The following is a 14,920-nucleotide window of genomic DNA, read 5'->3' on the forward strand; positions in this document are numbered from 1 at the left end:
CCTCACCAGGGCCTGGGCCTGTTTATACTGAATCAGACTGACAGATAGTTCTCCTCACCTGGGCTTGTTTATACTGAATCAGACTGGTGGATAGTTCTCCTCTCCAGGGCCTGTTTATACTGAATCAGACTGACAGATAGTTCTCCTCACCAGGGCCTGTTTATACTGAATCAGACTGACAGATAGTTCTCCTCACCAGGGCCTGTTTATACTGAATCAGACTGATAGATAGTTCTCCTCACCAGGGCCTGTTTATACTGAATCAGACTGACAGATAGTTCTCCTCACCTGGGCCTGTTTATACTGAATCAGACTGATAGATAGTTCTCCTCACCAGGGCCTGTTTATACTGAATCAGACTGACAGATAGTTCTCCTCACCTGGGCCTGTTTATACTGAATCAGACTGATAGATAGTTCTCCTCACCAGGGCCTGTTTATACTGAATCAGACTGACAGATAGTTCTCCTCACCAGGGCCTGGGCCTGTTTATACTGAATCAGACTGACGGATAGTTCTCCTCACCAGGGCCTGTTTATACTGAATCAGACTGACAGATAGTTCTCCTCACCAGGGCCTGTTTATACTGAATCAGACTGACGGATAGTTCTCCTCACCAGGGCCTGTTTATACTGAATCAGACTGACGGATAGTTCTCCTCTCCAGGGCCTGTTTATACTGAATCAGACTGACAGATAGTTCTCCTCTCCAGGGCCTGTTTATACTGAATCAGACTGATAGATAGTTCTCCTCACCAGGGCCTGGGCCTGTTTATACTGAATCAGACTGACAGATAGTTCTCCTCTCCAGGGCCTGTTGATACTGAATCAGACTGACGGATAGTTTTCCTCTCCAGGGCCTGTTGATACTGAATCAGATGTTGGAAGGTATGCATCCTTTTCAGTGCTCTAAATGCCCTGTTTCTACTCCTCCCCGCTGCCCCACACTCCTCCATCCACCATGAGGCTGCTTTCCTCCTCCTCCCTGAACTCTTAGGTATCGCCTCAGTAGCTGCCCCCAGTAACGCTGTCCTCACCCAGTTATTCATACTATCCACATCCCCTCTCATATCCACCCGAGCCATCACCTGCTCACTCAGCTCCTGAAACGGATCCCCTTTTGCCCTTCCAAACACCCACCTGCCTACTCCATCCACTGACACCTCCTCCTCCCTCCGGCCTACTGTGCATAGTAGTGATCACTCCCTACTGTCAACTCCTCCCATACCTCCTACTCACAGATTTCTGCCATCACTAGATACCAGAGGGAGGTCCAAGACTCTTTCCCTGTGGCTACATCAATCCTAGTCCCTCGGCCATCACTAGATACCAGAGGGAGGTCCAAGACTCTTTCCCTGTGGCTACATCAATCCTAGTCCCTCGGCCATCACTAGATACCAGAGGGAGGTCCAAGACTCTTTCCCTGTGGCTACATCAATCCTAGTCCCTCGGCCATCATTCAGGCACATCAGATCTTTAACTTCTATCAGATTTTCCATCACTTGGCCATTTCCATCCATCAGTTCCCCTCGCCCCATCAGTTCCCCTCCCCCCAGAGTGTGTTGTGGGTATTAAAATCCCCACACTACATTACCTTACTTCTATCCTGGCCCTCCGCCTTCTCCAGCACTTCCAGGTCCAATATCTGACAGGGATTATAGTAGTTCACTTCCACTATCACCGCTTCTCTCAGCCACACCTCCACCACCACATATTCCTGTTCAATACCTCTGCCTAGCATCCTGTATGGAAGTCCTTGCTTTAAGAAGGTCCTTGCTTTATGAAGCTTAACTTACTTGCCTAGTTAAATAAAGGTAAAACAAATAAAACACAGTCAAGTGTCAACATGTTGTTGTGTGGAATCAGGGTTGCCTCCCTTTTTGAAGGACGGACAAATTGCCCCCTTCCTCGAAATGTGGTTGTTCATGAACAGGTTTTCTTTTCTAATGTCAATCACTGATAGTCACTCAATTAGGCCATGTCAGCTAACATGTTTTAGATTGGTAATTTAGTCTAATGGCCAGCTATCTAAACGTGTAGTAATCAAGGTCGAATTAGATCTGGGTGCCCCGATTGATTGTGTTAGTAAATCTCACTCAGATTTCATATTAAAAACTGCAAGCATTTCTCTCCACTCTGTGGGAGATTTTTGTCGAATTGCACGAAATGAACCCACACACCCCCCCTCAAAAAATGCTTGAAATTAGTTATAAAATTGCTAAATCTTCTCACCGCTCTATGGCAAAATGTGTAGAATTGCCAGTGGTGTAAAATACTTAAATAATAATACTTTAAAGTACTACTTAAGTCGTTATTGTGGTATCTGTACTTTACTGCTTTTACTTTTCTTCACTACATTCCTAATGAAAATAATGTATTTTTTACTCCGTACATTTCCCCTCAAACCTAAAAGTACACGTTACATTTTGAATGCTTAGCAGGACAGGAAAATTGTCCAATTCACACACTTATCGAGAGAACATCCCTGGTCATCCCTACTGCCTCTGATCTGGAGGACTCACTAAACAGAGAACATCCCTGGTCATCCCTACTGCCTCTGATCTGGGGGACTCACTAAACAGAGAACATCCCTGGTCATCCCTACTGCCTCTGATCTGGGGGACTCACTAAACAGAGAACATCCCTGGTCATCCCTACTGCCTCTGATCTGGAGGACTCACTAAACAGAGAACATCCCTGGTCATCCCTACTGCCTCTGATCTGGAGGACTCATTAAACAGAGAACATCCCTGGTCATCCCTACTGCCTCTGATCTGGAGGACTCACTAAACAGAGAACATCCCTGGTCATCCCTACTGCCTCTGATCTGGAAGACTCACTAAACAGAGAACATCCCTGGTCATCCCTACTGCCTCTGATCTGGCGGACTCACTAAACAGAGTCATTTTCTATTAAGGTATCTTTACTTTTACTCAAGTATGACAATTGTGTACTTTTTCCACCACTGAGAATTAAATGAAATTAACTCTAAAACAAAATAATATATATATCTCGTGTGAGGGGGAGCAACTATGGTCCACCATGATGAGTTCAGATAGTTTTTGTGGCTCCCAACTCCATCAACGTTACCCATGTTTCTTCCTGATGTCGTAGCACCCACTAGCGGCTGCCCAAGCTACACTAATGTTAGTCTTAACTACATGTGCCAAAAAAAGCCCAGGCCCTTGGCGGAGGTATACAGTGAAATCGGAAAGTATTCAGACCCCTTGACTTTTTCCACATTTTGTTATGTTACAGCCTTATTCTAAAATGTATTTAAAAATATATATATACCTCAATCTACACACAATGCGACATAATGACAAAGTGAAAACAGATTTTTAGACATGTATTAAAAATAAAAACAGAAATATCTTATTTACTTAATTATTCAGACCCTTTGTTATGAGACTCAAAACTGAGCTCAGGTGCATCCTGTTTCCATTGATCCTCCTTGAGATGTTTCTACAACTTGATTGGAGTCCACTTGTGGTAAATTCAATTGATTGGACATGATTTGGAAAGGCACACACCTGTCTATATAATATAAGGTCCCACCAAGAAATTTCCTTGAGATGATTTAATAAGTAGCTACCTCATATTCTACTGGTTAATGTGGTTTCCTTTTAGTAGTTACTAATGCTAAATGGAACTATCTTTGATCAATGTTAACTACTCATGTGAAGCTGTATGACTGAGACATGACTTGTTGTGTTTTTATATTCTTCTGTTCAGGTATTAAACTGTTTTGTAAACCACTAAATGGGTCTCAATTGGATGAGCATGTTGCATCTAAAGTGCTGTTTGGGGAAACCCTGCTATCCTTAAGAGGCGCTAGACGTCACCTTGGAAAACCCTGCTATCCTTGGGAGGCGCTAGACGTCCCCTTGGAAAACCCTGCTATCCTTGAGAGGCGCTAGACGTCACCTTGGAAAACCCTGCTATCCTTGGGAGGCGCTAGACGTCACCTTGGAAAACTCCTTGGGAGGCGCTAGACGTCACCTTGGAAAACCCTGCTATCCTTGGGAGGCGCTAGACGTCACCTTGGAAAACCCTGCTATCCTTGGGAGGCGCTAGACTTCACCTTGGAAAACTCCTTGGGAGGCGCTAGACTTCACCTTGGAAAACCCTGCTATCCTTGGGAGGCGCTAGACGTCACCTTGGAAAACTCCTTGAGGGGCGCATTATCTTAATGTGATGAAGAGTTCAGATATTTTATCTTAAGGTGATGAAGAGATCAGATCTTGGTAGGGAATTGGATTCGGTAGGGAATTGAATGATTAGTAGATATGGAAGAAGATGTAAGTTGTAATGCCACACAAACCAGTCCAGTCATTCTTGCTTTTGGCACCATGTTGCTTTTTATTGCTACCTTTCTGACGCGGATTTCTTCAATGAATCCACAACCGAGACGGGAGACTCCGTTGCTCCAGCACGCCCCAGGGCCTCTCGCTGGAGTGCATAGTCACACCACAAACGCACAGGCAACTCATTCTGTTTGTTTACTAGTTAATACTTGGATCAACAGCCTGAAATCCAGTCTGTTTGTGCCATCATTCGTCTCCTTGTCATCGCCAAGGAATGGCAAGTAGAATGATAGCGTAAACAGACAGACTGGATTTCAGGCTGTGGATCAACATCGTACATCTTTTATCAGAACAAGTGGTTCCAATGTGCTCAGGGTGATGTCAACAACCATTCCCCTGTTATTCAAGACCTGTAAAACGTTTTACTAACTTATATCAAAGCGCCACAATATCAAACTTTCAGTATCATAGATCTATTGATCCAAGGTAAATGACCAAGTTGATTATTGCCCGCAATACAAAATCATTGATTACTTTTAGTCATGCATAATATTTTCTCTTCGTATTTAATATAGGTTGTAAATGATCAATATATTCTAGATTTACCTATCCTACCCATTTTCACATTATGTAGCATTACAATTTTGTTATTTTTTAACCACAGTATTCAAGACAGGATGATGGTAGTGAATTAATTCAAACATGTAAAGTTTTACAGCATTTTTTTTGTTCAGTCGTTTCTCCTTGAGGCAGCTCTATTACGTTCAATTAATATGAAGGATGCATAATAATTCACATGTATACATGCATACACAAGTTCGATTGATATGGACAACGGTGCACCATTTTAAACAGAATGTAAAACCGTGAAGAGAAGCATCAAACACAGGCCTCCTAAATCAGGGGTTCTTAGTTCTTACAGAGTGATACTGTACGAGTCCGAGGATACTTCCAAAAAAATGGCACCCTATTCCCTATATAGTGCACTACTTTTAACCAGGGCCCTATGGGCCCCCGGTCAAAAAGTACCGCACTAGTACCATAGGGAAAGTAGCTTGACTATTGAATTTCCCCAGAAGACCGTTTTGCCAATTCAAATGTCAGTCTTTCTGTTTCAACATGTGCTACTTCACACACTGTTGGGTGGTTCTTACTAGGAACATACTGTATTACACACCATAGTCTTTCCTCTAAACAAAAAAACATTAATTATATAGCTACTAATATGCTAAACATTCCTTTAAAAAAAACAGAGATTACAATAGATCAAATTAACTGAAAATCGTGCAGAATTGTTTATTCTAAAATGTCTAATCAGATGCTTTTTTACTAAATATATTCTAGATCATTATTTTATTGATCCATTACAATAGGCTGTTTCCACAGGGAGCACAACTCTAATAGGTTGTCCAATTATTGGCAAAAGAGTTGATCTGATTGGTCAAAAGACCAATTAGTTGAAAAAGATTAGAATTGGGCTGCCTGTGTAAACACAGCCTAACACACTGGATGTCAATATGTCTGATTCTGTGTTAATTCCATAGAATACAGTTTAGATAGTAATAGATAACTGTATATCTGTGATGAAATTCACTCTTAATAGAATTAAACAATTTAATCAAATCTCCCAAACATCTTCTGTTTTTAGAAAACAATGTTTACTTTTTTTATTTTATTTAACTAGGCAAGTCAGTTAAGAAAAAAAAAATCTTATTTTACAATGACGGCCTAGGAACAGTGGATTAACTGCCTTGTTCAGGGGGCAGAACGACAGATTTTGGGGATTCGAACTTGCAACCTTTCGGTTACTAATCCAAACGCTCTAACCACTAGGCTACGCTACCGCCCCCTATTCAAAAAGCAAGCAACGCCAGCAACCGTTCATGCATGGTTAGTTATAATATTGGCACCACAGTCCCTCTAAACAAGCTAATGCATATGAAGACTATACAATATTTCTTAATGGAAGACGTTGGTAATTTTGTTGTTTTCAAACAACTTGTCACTTGTTCATACAATATTACATATTCATATCCACATCATGACAGGTAATAAGATACCATATTGCACATATCCCGGAAGGAGTGAAGGTGGTGGACCAGAAAAAAAAAAAAAAAAAAAGAGGAAATAGAAAATGTTGCCTGGGGCTCAACACATAAACCTACCTAACTATGGTCCTGGGGCTCAACACATAAACCTACCCAACTATGGTCCTGGGGCTCAACACATAAACCTACCTAACTATGGTCCTGGGGCTCAACACATAAACCTACCTAACTATGGTCCTGGGGCTCAACACATAAACCTACCTAACTATGGTCCTGGGGCTCAACACATAAACTTACCTAACTATGGTCCTGGGGCTCAACACATAAACCGACCTAACTATGGTCCTGGGGCTCAAAACATAAACCGACCTAACTATGGTCCTGGGGCTCAACACATAAACCTAACTATGGTCCTGGGGCTCAACACATAAACCTACCTAACTATGGTCCTGGGGCACAACACATAAACCTAACTATGGTCCTGGGGCTCAACACATAAACCTACCTAACTATGGTCCTGGGGCACAACACATAAACCTACCTAACTATGGTCCTGGGGCACAACACATAAACCTACCTAACTCAATGGGCACAACACATAAACCTACCTAACTATGGTCCTGGGGCTCAACACATAAACCTACCTAACTATGGTCCTGGGGCTCAACACATAAACCTACCTAACTATGGTCCTGGGGCTCAACACATAAACCTACCTAACTATAGTCCTGGGGCACAACACATAAACCTACCTAACTATGGTCCTGGGGCTCAACACATAACCCTAACTATGGTCCTGGGGCTCAACACATAAATCTACCTAACTATGGTCCTGGGGCTCAACACATAAACCTAACTAACTCTATGGGCACAACACATAAACCTACGGGCCTGTTTCCCAGATACAGATTAATCCTAATTCTGGACCATTTCAATTTATTTTAACTAGGCAAGTCAGTTAAGAACAAATTCTTATTTACAATGACGGCCTACCGGGGAACAGTGTGTTAACTGCCTTGCTCAAGGGATTTTAAGATTTTTACGACAGATTTTTACCTTGTCAACTCCGGGATTCGATCCAGCAACCTTTCGGTTACTAGTCCAATGCTCTAACCACTAGGTTACCTGCTGCTAAAAAGCTTTTTCAATGGAACTTCTTCGCGACAAGGGCTGTGTGTCTGGGAATCCGGCCCGAGAACAAGGGCTGTGTGTCTGGGAATCCGGCCCGAGAACAAGGGCTGTGTGTTTGGGAATCCGGCCCGAGAACAAGGGCTGTGTGTCTGGGAATCCGGCCCTATAACAAGGGCTGGGTGTCTGGGAATCCGGCCCTATAACTAAAATAACATAATCTGGGACTCTGTGCCATTCATACAAACTCTGATAAGGTTATCGAATGAATCAATATGCTGTAAGAATGAATCAAAATGGTGTAAGAATGAATCAATATGGTGTAAGAATGAATCAATATGGTGTAAGAATGAATCAATATGGTGTCAGAATGAATCAATATGGTGTCAAAATGAATCAATATGGTGTCAAAATGAATCAATATGGTGTCAAAATGAATCAATATGGTGTAAAAATGAATCAATATGGTGTAAGAATGAATCAATATGGTGTAAGAATGAATCAATATGGTGTAAGAATGAATCAATATGGTGTAAGAATGAATCAATATGGTGTAAGAATGAATCAATATGGTGTAAGAATGAATCAATATGGTGTATGTAAGAATGAATTGCGTCTTTTGACTTTTGGTACAGTACGTTAAGTTGGGCTATATGGTCCCTACTTCGTCTAAGGGAAACGATGATATTAATTTGCCTCGAACTCTAGGACCTGGGTTAGTGTACTGATGTTGTCTTTACACTGGTTAATATCATAGAGAAAAGCACCAACTGTCCTGGTGCAAAACATGGCAATGAGGTAGAGCAATAAAAACATCTTTCCACCACAGATCAACAATCATAAGGGAGGCTACTAATCTAATCTCACAGAGCCAGACGAGAGGCTCAGAATCTGGTATGATAAGGTACAGGGTTGCCCAACCCTCTTCCTGGAGATCTACTGTCCTGTAGGTTTACAGTCCAACCCTCTTCCTGGAGATCTACTGTCCTGTAGGTTTTCAGTCCAACCCTCTTCCTGGAGATCTACCGTCCTGTAGGTTTTCAGTCCAACCCCAATTTAACGTATCTGATTCAACTAGTTAAGGTCTTGTTGAGCAACTAATAAGAAAAATCAGGTGTGTTAAATTAGGGTTGACTGAAAACCTACAGGACAGTAGATCTCCAGGAAGAGGGTTGGACTGTAAACCTACAGGACAGTAGATCTCCAGGAAGAGGGTTGGACTGTAAACCTACAGGACAGTAGATCTCCAGGAAGAGGGTTGGACTGATAACCTACAGGATGGTAGATCTCCAGGAAGAGGGTTGGACTGTAAACCTACAGGACGGTAGATCTCCAGGAAGAGGGTTGGACTGAAAACCTACAGGACAGTAGATCTCCAGGAAGAGGGTTGGACTGAAAACCTACAGGACAGTAGATCTCCAGGAAGAGGGTTGGACTGAAAACCTACAGGACAGTAGATCTCCAGGAAGAGGGTTGGACTGAAAACCTACAGGACAGTAGATCTCCAGGAAGAGGGTTGGACTGAAAACCTACAGGACAGTAGATCTCCAGGAAGAGGGTTGGACAGCACTGATATAGCAGAACAAACCTACTCTGTAGCAGTAAAGTCTGGTATAATATAGCAGAACAAACCTACTCTGTAGCAGTAAAGTCTGGTATTATATAGCAGAACAAACCTACTCTGTAGCAGTAAAGTCTGGTATTATATAGCAGAACAAACCTACTCTGTAGCAGTAAAGTCTGGTATTATATAGCAGAACAAACCTACTCTGTAGCAGTAAAGTCTGGTATTATATAGCAGAACAAACCTACTCTGTAGCAGTAAAGTCTGGTATAATATAGCAGAACAAACCTACTCTGTAGCAGTAAAGTCTGGTATAATATAGCAGAACAAACCTACTCTGTAGCAGTAAAGTCTGGCACGCGACATTAGGGAGCTACAAGATCTTTGATACAGTTTGCAGCATCTACTATGCTTTCCTCCATTGTTCAAGGTTGGCAATGAGGCTTTCAGAATAATAACCCCACTGTCCACAGTACGTCTGGAACTACACCTATACTTTGTTCATTATAATGGTAAATTGCTTGGTTCAGACAAAAGGGTTATATTGGTTTACTAAAAGGCAGTAGAGCAGAGATCATACATTTCAGGAGAGAAAACCTACCGAGAGTTCTGCGAATACACTTAAATGCAAATGGGACCGATTCTGGGGATGATTCCACCAACTAGCCAACACGTGTTCTGTTTCGATCCCTAGTTATGAAAATAATAGGACAAGACTTGACAGATCTCATCATCGTTGTCTACAAGCAGTGGTGGAGACAGATAGATGAGGATAGAGGAGAGAGAGAGGGGACAGACAGATCCAGCCTGGAGCTGTCTGTAGTTGCCAGTCTCTCCTGTATCCCCACACATCCCCTGGAGCAGGTCGACTGTCTTGTTCTCTGACGAAATATTGGCAGAAAGTTGAGCTCTTGATCCATCTCTGGTCTCAACAGCTGGGCGTGACAATTGGGAGATGTTACCCCACATGTGGATCTGTCTCACGTGAAGAACTGCGGTCTGGACATTTCCCCACGAAGTCTGGCACTCGTTCACTTCGCATCTGTTTAAGGATTTGAGTCACAAATGAGAGAATAGTTAGTATTCTGACAAAGTATGTGGCTAGTAGCTAGCAGCTGGCAGCTAGTAGCTGGTAGCTGGTAGCTGGTAGCTGGTAGCTGGTAGCTGGTAGCTGGTAGCTAGTAGCTAGTAGCTGGTAGCTAGTAGCTGGTAGCTAGTAGCTGGTAGCTAGTAGCTGGTAGCTAGTAGCTGGTAGCTAGTAGCTGGTAGCTAGTAGCTGGTAGCTAGTAGCTGGTAGCTAGTAGCTGGTAGCTAGTAGCTGGTAGCTAGTAGCTGGTAGCTAGTAGCTGGTAGCTAGTAGCTGGTAGCTAGTAGCTGGTAGCTAGTAGCTGGTAGCTAGTAGATAGCTACATATCATTATGATATGGCTGAGAAGGACTGACCTTTGTCAAATGCTGGACAGGTTGTTGCACTGTCAGAGATGATCTTGTCTAGAAGCTGGAGGAGGAAGCCTGTGGCTGGAAAGACATACATACCCCATTCAAAATATAGCTAGGACATTTATTTATATATAAATATAGCTAAGAAAATAGCTAGCTATTTTTAAATTGCATAAACGACCTTCCACAAAATGTGATCCAAATGAGCTATTATGACAAACATCCTGCACATTAGAGAGGAATACAAAGGAAACCAATAATTCGTGCTACATATGTTTAGTATTAACTAGCTAGATATTGTGGCTGCCCCATTCACAGGCGCTAACTGCTTTAGCGCGTATTGACGGTAGTGTTTTTCTGGCCAGGGGAGTTTTGTTAACATCCCCGACGCTCATTTCGAACTTTAAAACGCATCGCTTGTGGGAGACGGTTTTGAAAACATAAGGAACGTATATTTTATATCAACGAGAAATTATATACATTACCAATCAAAAGCTTGGACACCTACTCAAAAAAAAAAATCTTAATTTTTTACTATTTTCCATATGTTATTTCATAGTTTTGATGTCTTCACTATTATCTAAATTTTTTAAAAGTCTAATAAATCAATTGAATACACACCATCACAATACATCCGTTATGTATTTTAGGCAGGTCTAAAGAAACGTTATGATATGAAAGAAATGTGTTTCAGAAGAACAGAATGAGTTGGCCTACTTTACATTATCTGGCTATGCACCATGCCATAGGCTCTTGGCTTGTTCATTTAGCAGACAAGAAGAAGAATGAACTGAATATGATATTTCTCCCATTCAGGAACGAGTGGGCATATGAAGCAGGTCTTATACATTAAGATTTAGAGTTATTTGGCAACTTTAGCTGTGAATGATACAAACCTTAACATTTTTAAGACATTCTAATGCAGGAACCAGTGGGATGATCGAGAGGGAGGTACAGGTGCTTAATGATGCTGATGATCTGTTAACGTTTCTACCGTTGTGACTAGACGGAGTAGGTTTACAGCTCCATAGTGGCCGCGTCGGGGACAACAGTTGTTGACACAACAGTAGCGTTGTCGCTAAGCCTAACCCTTTTCTTAACCTAAACCTCATTCTCCAAGCCACTACGTTAATTCACCTAACCGGTTAAACTAATTATCCTAACCTGCCATGTCAGTTATCCTAACTTGCTTTATAAAACGAACCATCTGCCCTGACATACCATCAGTTTTACCACACAGGAATGCGCAACACATGCACGAAAACCCCAAATTGAGGGCCGCAATCATATTACTATATCGCAGATGGCTACAAAAGTAAACAAAGGACTGCCCAGCAAAAACTGGTCATCCAACAACTCTTACGTTTTAATAATATTTGAATCATTAAGGTACTCACGGAAACTCTTCAAAGACATCAACATCATCAGTAAATGCTATTGTCTCGGGGGCGCAAAGTCCGTGTTTGACACCTCCTTGCGAGCTCTACGAGAACCATTTTTTACCCCTCGCCGTCTGACTGCCCTTTACGGAGATTGCGCAGTTGAACTGTCACACAAATCCTAAAGCCCGCCCCTCAATTTTCCTCCAATGAAAAATACTGTAATTATGTTTTTTTATTTTATTAAAACGCCTGAAACTAGATGGCCAACATACTGGTGTTGACGAGAGAGAAAAAACTGTAGGGGTTTTCTTTTGCACTGTTCAACCAATCCAATGGAGTAGTTAATATGGAGTGGCTCCTTGATAACACAAGAGTTTCTAAAGCCAGAGGTGCAACATCGCGGTACTTCCGGGAACGCTTGCGAAACAGACCAGACCGGGGTTTGAGAAATCAATGAGAGAAGTGAACAATTCTTCCTTCCGACAACTAAAGGCACAACCTATATCTGAGCCAATGTCTTACGTAGTTGAACGTGTTATTACTCCAACCTTGTGAAAATTAAAATAAAAACTGACACGTTTCTTATTTTAGTTAAAAAGCACATACGTAGTTCGGCGATATATAGGACCGTTAGACCCAATGACGTGCAATTATAATATTGACAAAATTCCAGTGAAACGTTCTGCTTTTCATCGGCAGGTTTTCTTGTCATGGTCCTTAATTTATAAACACAATTTTTCTCCACACAGATATTATATATGGAATAATCGGGATATATTGTATAAAAATACTTCTTTGTTTCTAGAATATTGGTTCCGAAATAATATCCTATTGGTGAGCCAACTGGTAAATGCAGAGGGTCTTTTACTCAGTTATAAGGAATTCTTATCACTGTACAAGGTCCCTGTAAAGAAAAGTCCCTGTAACGCCATTCCCTCAGGTATTGCTCTGTTATTCAGGAACGTGTCAAGACCTGACCTTCAGAGTCTACCTTCTATTGACCCTGTTGACTCATCAGTAGGAAAGATTTGTTTCTCTTTTGGTCCATGCAACAACAGAGCGATACGAACCTTGTTTCAGCAGGATGTTGTATCTATACCTTATGTCATGCCTTATTGGAATGGATTTATTGATAATATCTGTTGGAAAAAAGTTTGGATGTTGCCACACACATACCTACTTGTTAGCAAAATTAGGGAGGTTTCCTTTAAAATGATTCCTAAATATTACCCTGCCAACCACTATATGAAGAAGTTTAAGGAAAACATCAACTCAAATTGCTCCTTTTGTAATGACCACCCAGAAACAGTGTTGCATCTTTTGTAATGACCACCCAGAAACAGTGTTGCTCCTTTTGTAATGACCACCCAGAAACAGTGTTGCATCTTTTGTAATGACCACCCAGAAACAGTGTTGCTCCTTTTGTAATGACCACCCAGAAACAGTGTTGCTCCTTTTGTAATGACCACCCAGAAACAGTGTTGCTCCTTTTGTAATGACCACCCAGAAACAGTGTTGCATCTGTTTTGGGCATTGTATTCATGTAAGAAAACTGTGGCAAGACATCAGTAGATTTATAATTGAACACATTTATGAAGATTTTACACTATTGTGGAGAGATGTACTGCTTGGATTCTTTACATACGATAAAAATAAGCTGAAACATTTTTATGTAATTCATTTCATTATTCTTTTGGCCAAATTTCATATACACAAATGTAAATTTACTAACAAAAAAACACATTTTCTTACCCTACAAAAAGAAATTGAACTGTATTTTAAGACTATTAAATACTCTACTAACAAGAAAGCTGTTAGAATTGTAAGTATGTCCCTTGTGGGTCCTTGTGTAATTGTAATGTGATATTGTATCCCCTAGCCCCGCCCCCTATAATAGCTCGATTGTCCATTATATGTCATCTATATATACTTGTGTTCCCTTATGTACCTTCTGTATTGATTTGTTGTTAATAATAATAAATAAATAAATAATAAATAAAAAATACCCAATGACGTGTTTCTACTCATGAGCTTTTTTCTTTTGCTAGCCAACGTCGCCATGTGTGATCGGATAAGCAGCTTTAGCCGGTCTTCATACCAAAGATGTGTATCTAACTAACCTAAGAGCCTGTCCACTTCCAAATATGAACAAATGTCATAGTGGGGCAGAACAATGTATTATTTATTTCATTTATCTTGCTCTTTTGCACCCCAGTATCTCTACTTGCACATTCATCTTCTGCACATCCTACCATTCCAGTGTTTAATTGCTATATTGTAATTATTTCGCCATTCTGGCCTTACCTCCCTTATCCTACCTCATTTGCACACATTGTATATAGACTTTTTCTACTGTATTATTGACTATATGTTTTGTTTATTCCATGTGTAACTCTGTGTTGTTGTATGTGTCGAACTGCTTTGCTTTATCTTGGTCAGGTCGCAGTTGTAAATGAGAACTTGTTCTCAACTGGCCTACCTGGTTAAATAAAGGTTAAATTAAAAAATTGTCGCGTTCTAGCATTTATTTGCATATTTCCGTTAGGGAACGCCTACTACGTGAAGTGCGCCTGTGACGTAACTACATTTGCCTTTGGACTTCTAAACTACGCCATTACAACAAAAAAAAAACTTTGGCAACGGGTCAAGTCGAGACAGATCCATCTTCTCCCACTGCTGCTCACCGGGCTTCCTATCACCACCATATTTGATAGTGAGTGGAAACGCCAACCAGATGCTACATTACATCCAGTGACATCCAGTGAAAGGCTCATTTGAGGCTTTTATTTTATTTAAACCTTTATTAAACCTTTACTAGGCAAGCCAGTTAAGAACATATTCTTATTTACTATGACGGCCTACAGCGGCCCAAACCCGGACGACGCTGGGCTAATTGCGCGCCGCGCTATGGGACTCCCAATCACGTCCGGTTGTGATACAGCCTGGAATCGAACCAGGGTGTCTGTAGTGACGCCTCAAGCACTGAGACCGCTGCGCAACTCAGGAGTCCATTGCTAAGCTTCGGATAAAAAGGATAAAATATGATATTAGGCC

The 14,920-nt window shown here is 41.4% G+C and overlaps 1 long non-coding RNA gene across 1 annotated transcript; it reads right to left on the reverse strand.

Annotated features, from left to right (window-relative positions):
- Positions 1-4,333: 4,333 nt before the first annotated feature.
- On the reverse strand, positions 4,334-12,021 carry LOC129811286 (uncharacterized). Its single transcript, XR_008752864.1, has 3 exons — positions 11,882-12,021; positions 10,488-10,562; positions 4,334-10,087 (listed from the first exon to the last, which is right to left on the reverse strand). It is a non-coding gene; the product is annotated as an uncharacterized LOC129811286 (long non-coding RNA).
- Between the last annotated feature and the right edge of the window lie 2,899 nt (positions 12,022-14,920).

The sequence above is a fragment of the Salvelinus fontinalis genome, chromosome 15 (genome assembly GCF_029448725.1).
Source record: "Salvelinus fontinalis isolate EN_2023a chromosome 15, ASM2944872v1, whole genome shotgun sequence".
NCBI classification, from domain to species: domain Eukaryota; kingdom Metazoa; phylum Chordata; class Actinopteri; order Salmoniformes; family Salmonidae; genus Salvelinus; species Salvelinus fontinalis.